Source organism: Dermacentor andersoni, chromosome 1 (assembly GCF_023375885.2).
Source record: "Dermacentor andersoni chromosome 1, qqDerAnde1_hic_scaffold, whole genome shotgun sequence".
Taxonomy (NCBI): Eukaryota; Metazoa; Arthropoda; class Arachnida; order Ixodida; family Ixodidae; genus Dermacentor; species Dermacentor andersoni.
This window is the reverse complement of record NC_092814.1, coordinates 256,169,260-256,182,217: the sequence shown is the minus strand read 5'-3', so window position 1 is coordinate 256,182,217 and position 12,958 is coordinate 256,169,260. Positions and strand designations below refer to the sequence as shown.

Below are 12,958 nucleotides of genomic sequence, written 5' to 3'. Positions count from 1 at the left end.
TAGACGCCATGTAGTCGTCACGTAGACGACGATAGGGGTTTGTGCAGACGCCTTCATAGTTATCTTTAGTGGGCCTGCGAAATTCGTCCAGACCCTGCACGCTGCGTCTACGCTGCTACATTGCGGCACAGCCTGCATGCACAGACAAAGAGCGTGAGTCGAGCCTGCGCGCTGCTCGCTAGTTGGTGCAGCGTGTCCCTAACTGTCGTATGCGGCGAGTCGAAACGGCCAGTTTGCATCGAAGCTGTTATTGCGACTAAATGAGGTGGAGAATGTATGCTCCGAACGTCCGCTCAAGTTTGCGCAATATGTCGACAGTATTTCGCTCGTAGAGAACCAATGAAGCTAGCGCAATGAAACTTGGAGGGAATGTTGGGCACGCGAAGAGTGGGAAAAGTTAAACATGTGTTGTTGCATAATTAGGTGGGCGGGCTATTTATCAACGTTACGCGGACTTCGCTATTCTGGGTAACCTCATACAGATGAAGCAGTTGAACTGTTTCAACAGTTCAATGCCAAATGTTGTCAGCAGTACGTCGGCGATCGTTTCAGAAATATCAAACGTATCGGAATGAAGCTATCCTGGGGAAATTTTACAGATTTTCGCACATTGGGGAGAGGCAGTCTTCCTATAGAAAATTTGGCCAGCCTTTATGAGGTACCTTATACCTGTCTTTGACGAAGATAGGCCCCCCTATCTAAACGGTGGCCAGCCTTTCTGATGCCCCTTATATCTGTAACTTTTATACCCCAGTGTGCAACTCACATTTGTCAACCTCCTTCTTGATTCAAGATAAGACTTCGTAAGAGTAAAGTGTGCGCTAGGATAAGCACGCTGAAAATATGTCAGAATTATACGTGCATTCGGCGTGCTGTAGAAAGTTTCCGAAGTTCTATCGGATGCTTCCAAACGCTTTTCAGAGCAGTGATTTAAATTTTAGAAGTGCTGCTTCAAGGAAAGAGCTGAACCTCATTTTTGCTTGAACCTGCATATACTGCAGGGCATCTACTTGGAATTAAGCACTCAGAGTGCATGTTCGGAAGTGTTACTTTGAAAGCGTTAATCGCAAGTGCTCGGGCTTTCAAGGCCACTGGCGTCTGCGCGACTTCTGGGAGGCGCACGAAAGCTGCTAGGCTGTTTCCGAGATTATTTCAATGCTTCGACCGAGGTTCTTTCAATGGGTAATAAAGCTCTATGTTCTTGATCAGTTTGGTTATTTTGATGAGTAAGCCATTGAACTAACCAACCTGATCAGGAACGTAGACTTCTTTACCACATAACTGAAATATCTCGATAGTATGCCCAAATGGCCTCTTTTGCCTAGATCATTCAGATCTTTAATTGATAGAGTACGGCAATATTAGCTAATGCTACCCGCCGTGGTTGCTCAGTGGCTATGGTGTTGGGCTGCTGAGCACGAGGTCGCGGGATCGGATCCCTGCCTCGGCGGCCGCATTTCGATGGGGGCGAAATGCGAAAACACCCGTGTACTTAGATTTAGGTGCACGTTAAAGAACCCCAGGTGGTTGAAATTTCCGGAGTCCTGCACTACGGCGTGCCTCATAATCAGAAAGTGGTTTTGGCACGTAAAACCCCATATATTATTATTATTAGCTAATGCTATTTTGCCAAGCACAAAATATGGTCGAGCAACATGACGTGACGATTCTGCAAGTGTGACAAAGCTTCGAGACTCAAATTTATCTCGTCCTGCCCTGGTATAAGCGAATTTATTTCGCTTTTGGTTCGATCGTCCCTCCATTTTATTGAATGTATAAATAAAGTGTTCTTGTATGCGGACCCCGGCCGTGGGTCACGCAAGCCGAGGACGCTTTTCAGTTTTGCGCAAGTGTCTGCGCCTGCACTGGCGGGAGCACGTGAGTGCGGTTTTCTCTCGTATTTCCAGGCGAGCGTTTCTTCCCAACGTGGATTCTTTCTCTTCATTAGTTTCGCGCGCCTAGCACATGCGTTTGCACATTGTTGCGCCTTGATGAGGGCACAAACGGCTAGTAATTGCGCGCGGCACTAAATGGAACGCCATGATTGCACGCCTTTTTCTTTTACCTGCTTGTAAAAGGAGCACAAAGAAGCGGCAAACGATAAATACGAGCTATGAGACAAACAATAAAAATAAATCCAGGCCGCAGGACTTTTTGGAACAATGCAGGGCCTGGTTTTAGAAAGATGTCACTTCGTGAGAATAATTTGTCCATAGTTTCAGAATGCGCCCGAAGGCTGTCACATCAGCCCATGCTGATATGGAATTCACACTGGCAGAAGTTGTGGGACTGCTTTCGCTACAGCAGCTCATGATACCAACGCCGGCTTCGATTGACCAAGCCCTCTGACATCCTTCACTTGTATTTCAATATATGCAGGCTTTGACGGCATCCACCATGCTCTTTTCCTGTCTAAGATGCCGCTCATAAAAATAGCTGGACCCTATAAACTTGTTCCCAGAGCTTTATCACAGGTCGCACAAAATACGCCCCTCTTGAGAACGTCCGATCCTTTATGCGCCCCCTGCTCAAGGCGCTGTCCTCATGACCCTATAGCCTTTTCAGCATCTCCATCAACAGCGTCAGCGGTACACTTGAGTTCCTACACACTAAACATTTTAACACCCTTAAGGGTGTAAATCAGTTTGTCGCCAGACGAACACCCTAAGGGTGCTGTTGTCTACACCCTACAGTTGGGGTGCAGTTATAGCACCCTAGAGGAAGGGTGTCCAGCAAAATAAATTTAGGGTGTAGGGGTGCAAGTCCATATTAACACCCATCTATGTGGGTGTTGGAAGGGTGTACACCCTTTTATTGCTAGTGTGTATGGAAGGCAGGTTCGGCAGCACACGCCTTCAATTACTACTATGTACAGCGATCCACGCGTAACTCTCGCGTGTGCCAGAAGGTTCAAGTTCGGCTACCAAACGCACCGTCGAACAGCCGGCCTTGAAGCTTCGATGGGCACACGCACGTATACGTGTGGATCACATTACATATTAGTAATTCACGGTGTATATTGCAAAACCTGTCTTCGCTGCACATATACAACCTAGCAAATGTCACTTTTGAGCATGTATATCAACACCAACGGTTATCACGATTTGCAGATCCACATAACATCCAACACAGACTGGTACGATATATGACATTTTCAAGAAAAATGTAAATATATTTATTGCATGCTGCAATACAGAGTACAATATATACATAAATCACATGAAATATAAACATGCACAATCACCAAACACATCGGTAAGTACAAGAACATGTACATTTCCCACAAAGGTATCTGAAATATATGTATTGATCAAATCTGTTATTAGAGAAGAAACTGTGTATAGCAGCACTGAAAGAGCTTGAGTTGACCTCGCAGTGTTTTGGGCCACATAAAGGAATAAATTTTCAGCATAAGGCTCAATGAACGAAAATTCAAGTTTTGATGCCTTGAAAAAAAAAAAGGGACATTGCAAAGGTGAATTAGGGGAGTAATTGAAATGCAGAGCAAATGCACAAGACACCTGTTACTTTGTACACTAATGTAATCGCAAAGCATTATGAAGTTTGGAAAGTCGATGTAAGCATAACTGGCCAACATTTTTCGGACTGAAACAATACTTTCCAAGCATAGACGTGCTTTAAGTGAGGTTTAAGCCAGCAGCATTATTGCTAATTTTCTCTTTCCAACAAGATTACTTGAGCACGAAAAATATGTAGAATTTTTTAGTGCCTACATAGTTTGTCCTCTTTTGTGAAACGAGAGTTCTCTGTGCTAAAAGTGCTGTGTAGCAGATTTTCTAACTACAATTCCAGTTTCTATAAATTTCTGTCTTGTAACCCGAAAGCACTGGTACATATACAATATGCAGTTTGAAAATAGGTTCTTCTTTTACTATAAATCAAGACTGAGTATTCCACATTTACTATTGTGTGGGTGTAAGGTGCAGTAAAAGGCCTGATAAAAGCAAACCACTGTTGATTAAACAATTTTGCTGAACACGAAAGGTGGACAGTGTTTTAAAATACATAGTAAATTTCTAAATTATTTGCACTTGTATGCAGTAATACAAGATTAGGGCTTGCTGTAGCATGTGAGTATGCAAATTAGCAAATATGGTTTAATAAATTAGCCATACTCTGGTTACTAAAAGAACACAGGCACAGGCAGTCATGTAAAAGTTCAAGTTAAATATCACACTGTTAACATTTGCCAGCAAATGGTCGTATCAAACATTATAAATATACTGAAGAAGGTGCTTTCTTGGGATAGTTGGCAATTAATGCGAAAAAATAACGTACAGCGTGAATTACAAGGGCTGCGAGAGACGACATAGACTGCGCTGACTTCCAATAACATTTTATTGCGTTGCCACATTGTATGTATACAAGAGCGGGAATGCGCAGAAAATGAGTCACAAGGGGCGTCTAACAGCAAGTCATTGTACTAAGGAAGTGGTCACCTGAAAAAAAAGACATTACAATTTCTATCTCTTGAGATACAAGACTTCACTAGGGTCAGCGTGATAGAGGGGGCACTAACGCACACACTACCCAGTTTTCTGGTGAAATTTGCTTCTATAATTTCCCGGATGACCTGTTAGCTGTGTCTCACTAGAACTACCGTACATTCTAAATGGATGCCCAAGTGGCCTTGAACAGTGTTATGGACGTTATGGTGCTCTCTTAAACGATCATTTAGGCACCTGCCTGTCCGTCCAACATATTTACTGCCTCAAAATAGGGGAATATGGTAAACCAAATTCATTGCACATATCGCAAAACGTTTTCTGTGCCCGACAGAGCAAGAATTCTGACGTGATTTGGGCGCGTTTACACACTTACAGAGCTTTGCCAGCTTTTCCGGGGTTGAGAAAAGGCCTGTGATTCCTGGAGGTTGCCGAATCTTTTTTAGCCTATCGGAGACATCATGCACATACGGTGACACTGCGAACCTATGTCTTTCAACCGGCTGGTTCCTTGACTGAGCGGGCTCATCACGGTTTGTGCCCCTCAGAAGCTGTTCCACTATGGCTGAAATTAAGGCCAAAGGGTAGTCAACCCTAGAAAGGTGATCAACCTGTGCAGCAAGACTATGTTGCATCTCGTGTGAACAAGATTTATTGAGGCTGTTAACGAGGGAAAACTTTTAATACCTCATTTAACGAGCTTTGAGTGTGCAGAGTTAAAGGGCAAGAGTGACTTCTTACTTCTCAGATCGAAGCACCAGCCTGAGATCTACAAAGCGCGAGGAATCATCAATGGGGACCTCATGAGTTAGTTGTAGAGGCTTTCCTAAACATCTCCAAGACTCCCGAAGCAGCAGGCTCGAAAGCGTGATCAGTGCAATCAATGAATACCACGTAGTCATTCACAAACCTGCACACTTTGACAGGAGACGCATCTAGGTGACCTTCAATATTGCAATCATGATGAGCTAGATAAATATAACATAGTGGCGGCGCCAGGCATGATCCTATACAAACACCATTTATTTGTATATTGTGCAGGATCATGCCTGGCGCTGCCACTGAGTGATATTTATCTAGCTAATCATGATTCAAATATTCAAGGTCACCTAGATGCGTCTCCCGTTGTCAAAGTGTGCAGGTTTGTGGACGACTACCTGGTATTTATTGATTGCACTGATCATGCTTTTGAGCCTGCTGCTTGGGAGACTTGGAGATCTTTAAGAGCTGCAGCCTCTAGAACTAACAAATGAGGTCCCCACTGATGATTCTTTGCACTTTCTTGATCTCAGGCAGTGCCTTACAAATAAACAGGTGGGCTAGTGCTTTGAACCGAGAAGTAAGAAGTCACTCTTGCCCTTTAACTCTGCACATTCAAAGCTTGTTAAACGAGGTATTGTAAAGATTTGCCTCGTTAACAGCCTCAATAAATCTTGCTCACATGAAATGCAAGATAGTCTTGCTGCACAGGTTGATCGCCTTTCTTGGGTTGGCTACCCTTTGGCCTTAATTTCAGCCATAGCGGAACAGCTTCTGAAGGGCACAAAACGTGATGAGCGCACTCAGTCAAGGAACCAGCCGGTTGAAAGACCGGTTCGCAGTGCTGCCGTATGTGCATGATGTCTCCGATAGGCTAAAAAAAGATTTGGCAACCTCCAGGAATCCCAGTCCTTTTCTCAGCCCCGGTAAAGCTGGCAAAGCTCTGTAAGCGTGTAAACGCACCTAAATCGTGTCAAGAGTTCTTGCTCTGTCGGGCACAGAAAACGTTTTGCGATATGTGCAACGAATGTGGTTTACCATATTCCCGTTTTGAGGCAGCAAATATGTTGGACGGACAGGCAGGTGCCTAAATGATCGTTTATGAGTGCACTATAGCGTCCATAACACTGTTCAAGGCCACTTGGGCATTCATTGCCGGGACTGCCGCTGCATGCCCCTCTTTGAAGATACGCAAGTTCTAGCGAGACACAGCTCACCCGGTACATCATTGAAGCTTATTTCACCAGAAAAATGGGTAGTGTGTGCATTAGTGCCCCCTCTATCACGCTGACCCGTAGTGAAGTCTTGTATCTCCACAGATAGAAATTGTGATTTTTTTTTAAGTGACCATGTTCTTAGTACAATGACTTGCTGTTAGAACACCCCTTGTGACTGCCTTTCATTTTCTGCGCATGACCCTTCTTGTGTATAAACACACGATGTGGCAACGCAATAAAATATTGTTGGAAGTCAGCGCAGTGTATGTCGTCTCTCGCAGTCCTTGTCCTTCACACTGTACGTCATTTTTATACTGAACAGTGAATATTAATTGATTCAAAATGAGAAAAAATATAGTACACATCTGAGCTGCAAGAATGCAATTGATACAGCAAATGACGTTTAGCTTTCCAAAAGAAAAAAAATGTTCACGTTTCACCACGAGGTGCAGGGACTCCATTCTCTGAGCATCTTGACCAATAAATGCAGCGCATGGCGTTGCTGGAATCTTGCATCCTGCATTAGCAAAATAAGAAGAGAATCATGAGAGTTCAGTCTGTGCAATTACACATGTGCACTGTGGAAAATTTGATAAGGCAACAAGCTCCTGAAAGTAACAAACTTAATTAATGTGACTGGGAACAATGAACAGCTCAGGCAACTGGGCAAGACCGGTGAAAGGTAGGAGAAATTTCTATTTTGCAAATTTAGGAATTGCATTTACTCTGAACACTAAACCACTATGTCACTGTGAATACAAGGCACATACAGCAGCAAAAGCAAATAAATTTACAGTAGCCTTTTCACCATAGAAAATAAGAGTGAATAAAATTTAAGGACACTACCAATGACATTTCTCAACAACAGAAATTTGTCCAAGAGTGTGTATGTGACCTTAATATAAAATTGACATGAAATGTGGAATATATCTCTGCATTACACTTTATAAGTACTGCAGCTGAGAACCTTACGGAATATGGCAGATTAAGACTGACATGCACAAGACATTAAAAAATGGCTCTTTTTACACAACATTATTACACTAGGAGACAAAGAGTAGTTTTACAGAGAGTGCACACAAAATGAAAATGAGGGAACCCCCACTGGCATTATCATTTGCCCTGCAATACATGCATCCAGTCCAACAATCTCCAACTCCCCAATGCAGTTTATTAGACCCTTTCTGTATCCTAAAATTTATTGTGTATTCCTTATTTACTAATTTAGTAAGAATTGACATTTCGGCATACTTTCCTTGAAAATTTAGCATGTGTTAACTATTTTTTAGAGCAGGCCCCTTTCTTTCAATGGGTTAGCTTGGCAAACGGTGACAAGTAGTATTCTCAAAGATCATACGTTTAGATAAACTTATCCTTCATCATGCTCCCACTTTCTACTTCATGCTCTAAACTGTGATACCCCTCCTAGGCAGTTTGTTATTCTGCGAATACATACATGGTCCTCCTTTGTGTAGCCTCTCAACTAGAGCCTGAAATTTCTTGTCTCCTAAAAAAATCATATTTACCGCCCAAAATATATTGCACGGTTACCCTTCACTTAGGGGGTGGGGAGGGATTGTATATAAGTGTTCACATATTCAATGAACCTCAGAGCCACAACCATTTCTCATCCTGTGTTGCCACTAGCCGCATGAGTTGCAATGGTTGTAAATTGGCTACCCGCCCTCCCCCGCCTAAAAGTACATTTTGCCACATGGAAAATGACCACAGCATTGCATTTGATTGAATGAGTCCTCCTGTGCATGTTTTTTTTCTCGTCTTGTAATGGCTAGGTTCAACATGGTCAAGTTGTCTGAAAACTGCCAAGCCCCAACCAATACTTTGTGTAGTTTCAAAATTATGAAATTCATTTTACAAGACTTGTCCCAAATTAAGCATGAGGCAGATTTTCATGATGCAAATGAGGAAAGGTTGTGCTTAGTGACAATGATAGGCCTGCTATATCCTGCAAAACTGTGTAAAATGACATATGCTTGCAATTTTCACGAGCAGCTAGCTCAGTACAAGAAATAGGTGCAATGCCTGCGGAAATGTTTTTTAACACCCATCAGAGGTCCTAGTTTCTTGTAATTTCTTCGAATCCCTTGCAGTCTAGATTGAAATCCGGCGCATTTTAATATTGTATTTGAAATAAAAACAGCTCAAATATTAAGGTTTTGAGAATTATAAGGGATTAAATTAAAGGTAGACGAGTAATACAACGAGCAAATAACAAGCTCATTGCATAGAGTAAGGAAATATTCCTTTCCTGCAAAAACATTGGTAGCAGGAAGGTCATACGAAATTAGCACTGAACGCACACCAAGAATATCATGCTGGAATGCCCCCGTCTGTGAATATTCTTGCACAAAGAAAATCGTCATTATGAAAGGCCATCAAGAAAATGCAAGTGTATGCTTTGAATCAGCAGTCATACCTGCAGTATGCACTACAATCGGCAATATTTAAAAACACACACACCTGCATATGATATCAAGCTTAGGCCGCCAAGGAGCCTCAGAGATTTAAATTATAACTTGACTTACTATATTAAACTACACACCTATATCTACTTACAATGTAGTCTTCCCAACTGCTTCCTAGAAGACATCAACCATCTGCCTGAAGGCGAACGCAAGTGGCTTGCTCTTGATGGAGGGCACCAAGGCTGGGCATTGTGAAATTGATGCTATCATCTGCATGACCTGCGAGAAACAACACTAAGATAAACAAATGCTATTAGAATGAAAGACAAGGTCACTGGTAATGAGCCTCGTTTTGGTTTGCACGAGAAAAGCAAAAAATGTGGACTTTGCGCTGCTTACTGAAAAAGAAGCAAGCTTCCTTCCAGATGTTGCAGTCATGCATTAAGATTGTCACACAGCTGCATGTTTGTATGCTCATATGCTGCTGTCGCTACTGTGCCAGCATGCTTTGCATAGCTTATTATTTCAAGCTATATTGATTATTGTGTTTTCTTGCCAATTTTTGGCAAATAGCACCAGCAAAGAAGTAGCTCACTTACACACACACTCCCTTGTGAGGAGCGAATTCACACACGCACGCATGCAAGCACGCGCGCACACACACACACACACACACACACACACACACACACACACACACACACACACACACACACACACACACACGCACAAGCCTCTACCACATAAGCAGCTTCCCACGCTTGATACACTGATACACTCCTACTGCTAAGGCGTAAAAAGCCTTCGTGTGACCAACCCTAAACTCCTCAACCTACACTTCCAGCTTAAACACTTTCTCGAGATCCAGGACAAGCCTCTCTAGCTTCCCCAGTGCTCCAACCTGTAGTTACGAATTTCAATAGGGCTATAGGCGACAGCTCTCGAAGAGCATGCAAACTACCCGGAGAGACCTAAAGCTTGCATATGATACCTCTAAAGCGCAACAACGCTTCAAATTTTCAAAATTCCTTAAAGCTCCTCAAGACAACTGCTATATACGTAGGACGGGGGGTCTCGAATAACCTGCTGTTCACAATTTCAGCGGTTGTATGCATCAACGGAAATGTGGGCTAATGAGAAATTCATGTCTTTAAGATCAGAATTAGTGTAATGGCGAAACACACTACCAGATTTCTTAATCATTTATTTGTGCTCTGGATGTAACGTTCCTTTTAGAATAACAATCAAGCTTATCGATTCATCAGGGCAGAGGCGGGAAAAAGGAGGAAGCGTATACCTGACGCCTTCCCACTGATCCTCCTGAGAAACAGCGCCTCATACAGCAGTTGTTCAGGTTGGCTTGAAACCAAACTCGGCTTTCAGGCGGCAACACTCGCTGCACCAAATTGGAAGAGTTTTATTGCGAGTAAAGCTCTACCGGCCTTATGCAGTACATACGCAAGCACACAAAACGCACTCACGCGCACACAAATATACGCACTCTCAAAGCGCAAACACAAAAGCACGCACGCGCACATTGATAAACACAAGCAAAGACACATACATGCAGGCAGACAAGCTAACACGTGCACGCACACACAGTGACCCACACAGAAACACGCTCACAAAACACGTACGCACTAGACACACGCAAGCACGCCGGCCCATACAAACCGGCATGTATGCGCGCGCTAGACGCACGCACGCATGCACACACACACACACACAAAGCGAGCTGAGCTGAGCGCACACACGAATCGAGCCGAGGGCGAGCGCGCACACACGCACAGACAAAGCGAGCCGAAAACATGCTAAAGGCGCCCGGCAAGCAGCAACAGCAGCAGGCGACCGCATCAGGGAGAACCAATACCGCGCCAGTTCTTTCGAAAGGTGGCAAAGTCAGTCGTCCTTTTTCTACGCGACGCAAAAGTGGTCGACCACATTTAACTTAAGTGCGAGCGACCGTATTACAAGAAGCCGCGCTGAACGCACAAAAGAAGCACATCTATGAACGTTCAAGCGCTGAGGAAAGCGTAACTATGCAGGCGCATCACTCCCGATGTAAGACGGGGCGCGATCGAGGTAGTTAACTTGCCCTACTAGGAGTGCAGCTGCTCTTGCTCTTACATTAGTGAACTATGCTACGAGATCACAGTAAGATACTTCTAGAGCGAACAAAAACACGTAACCCACCAAAGAAATACCAAATAAATGGGCACTTGCCTGAAAATTTCCTTTATGGCAGTACTACCGACCGCCGACACAGGGCACGTTGCAACTGCTCGTCTCAGCGTCCGTGGATCCATCTTCCAGTGCGTACGAACGCTTTGCTTTGAAGTGGAGCACGAGTAATACACAATCACGGGCCACACCTTTTTCTACACCGCGCACTAAACTAATCACACGTTTAAAATTATTTCGCACAGCGCGAGACGCGAACGCACTTCCCGTAGCTAAAGAATGCAATAATGGCGTAGCCCCCGCCTTCCCATCATGCCGCGCGCCGAAGTGACTGTACAGCGTCGTTCCGTCACTTCCGGTCACTTTTCATTGGGCAGGGGGCGGGCGCGCAAATTGAACGTTTATTCTGGCAGGTTTGCTTGCTCGAATGGCCGCCTGTTAGCTAGAGTCACTGGAAAAAATTTCAGAGTACCGCAAAGGTCGGGATTTGACTGGCAACACTGAGCGGCCACCGCCATATACCTTCCAAGTCGACTGCGTCGCGGGAAGGCCGCCGTGTTGGAAGAGCTTGATATTCGGTGACACATCGGGTTGAGTGTTTACTGAAGTACAAATACTTTGTGCCCGGAGATAATGGTTGCTAAGAACGAAAATAAAATGCTATGTTGTGCGAAGTAATGCAGCTGGTGGTTGTTTTGCACGCCGATCGTGTTTACTGTTGGAACTGTGCTACGATTGTGGGCAGCAGCTTACCGCCGCCATCTGGAGCTTATTCACGCGTTTTTTTTTTCCTTCCGCGGAGCGAGCTACGAAGGAATCATTTCGTCACTTCGAGCCGGAATGAGGGAAGCTTGTGCTTTTGGGCATGAACATCGTGGACCGCCATCGGCTTCTATTGAATTTTACCAAGCAGCACGAAACTAACACCTGACAGTGTCACAGGCACGTACGTTCATTGTATAATTTCACAAGCTAAATCGGATACATCTAATTTAGTTTGTAAACGGATACCGCGCGTCCTCGATTCTGCAGGGCGACTTTGTCCGCCGTATACGCACGACACACTGCGACTGCCGCGTGCGCACCGGAGTTTGACCGTGATCGTAAGACGATCTGTGCACAGCAGGCGTAAAAACCAACTTCGATGACCATTTTGCGCACTAAATCCTGTGGAAGGCCAATATGAGCCATTTGCGTGATTACAGCAACGTATATGTACTTCTGTAAACTGATAATGAGCGAGAGTTTGCTACATTGCGATTTATGAAGGCGGCTGTCTAGTGCGTTCATGAGCGGCTACTCTTCTCAACTTATTTATGACTGTTTTCTTAGAATGCCAAGATTTGCTGCCTGTGTAAAAAAAAAAAAGCAGGAACGCCCGCTGGTGACGCAGCACTTTCTTTTTCTAAGTTACATAGGCGATGTATGAAATTCTTGTGCTTTTAGAGCGGCTTATGTAACATGCATAGTGACAGAGTGAAACTAAAGCTACTGGGTGTTCTGTTGTGTTGTATTTCTTGTTATGCATCAAGCACAACATTATTTGGGTATGCACCGTAGCATTTCAACATAAAACATAATATGTATGCAGACTTCAGTTCATTGCATGTGCTCGGCTTACAAGCTCAAAATTTGAAGCATGCGTTGTGAATGTCACCTGGCCATTGGTTTCAAGCTCGAAATGCGTATGTATAAATGAGCAAAGGATATGTGGAAAAAAGGAAGTATCATGGGCCTCGTATTGACCATGTTTTTATTGACTGCGATCGTCACGGTCTGCGAAAAACAAGTACCATATGGGTCGAGTGACTCGAGGCGAGAGCGCGCTCACGTGCGCGGAGAAACCATGCGAGTACCTGGTGCACGTGAGGACGCGGAATTCTCGCGCGACCAGTGTGCCTTCGCGTGC

The 12,958-nt window shown here is 44.2% G+C and overlaps 1 long non-coding RNA gene across 1 annotated transcript; it reads right to left on the bottom strand.

Moving 5' to 3' along the window:
• Positions 1-6,223: 6,223 nt before the first annotated feature.
• Positions 6,224-10,282, bottom strand: LOC126548057 (uncharacterized). The gene is made up of 3 exons (XR_007602847.2): positions 10,166-10,282; positions 9,020-9,147; positions 6,224-6,959 (listed from the first exon to the last, which is right to left on the bottom strand). It is a non-coding gene; the product is annotated as an uncharacterized lncRNA (long non-coding RNA).
• Between the last annotated feature and the right edge of the window lie 2,676 nt (positions 10,283-12,958).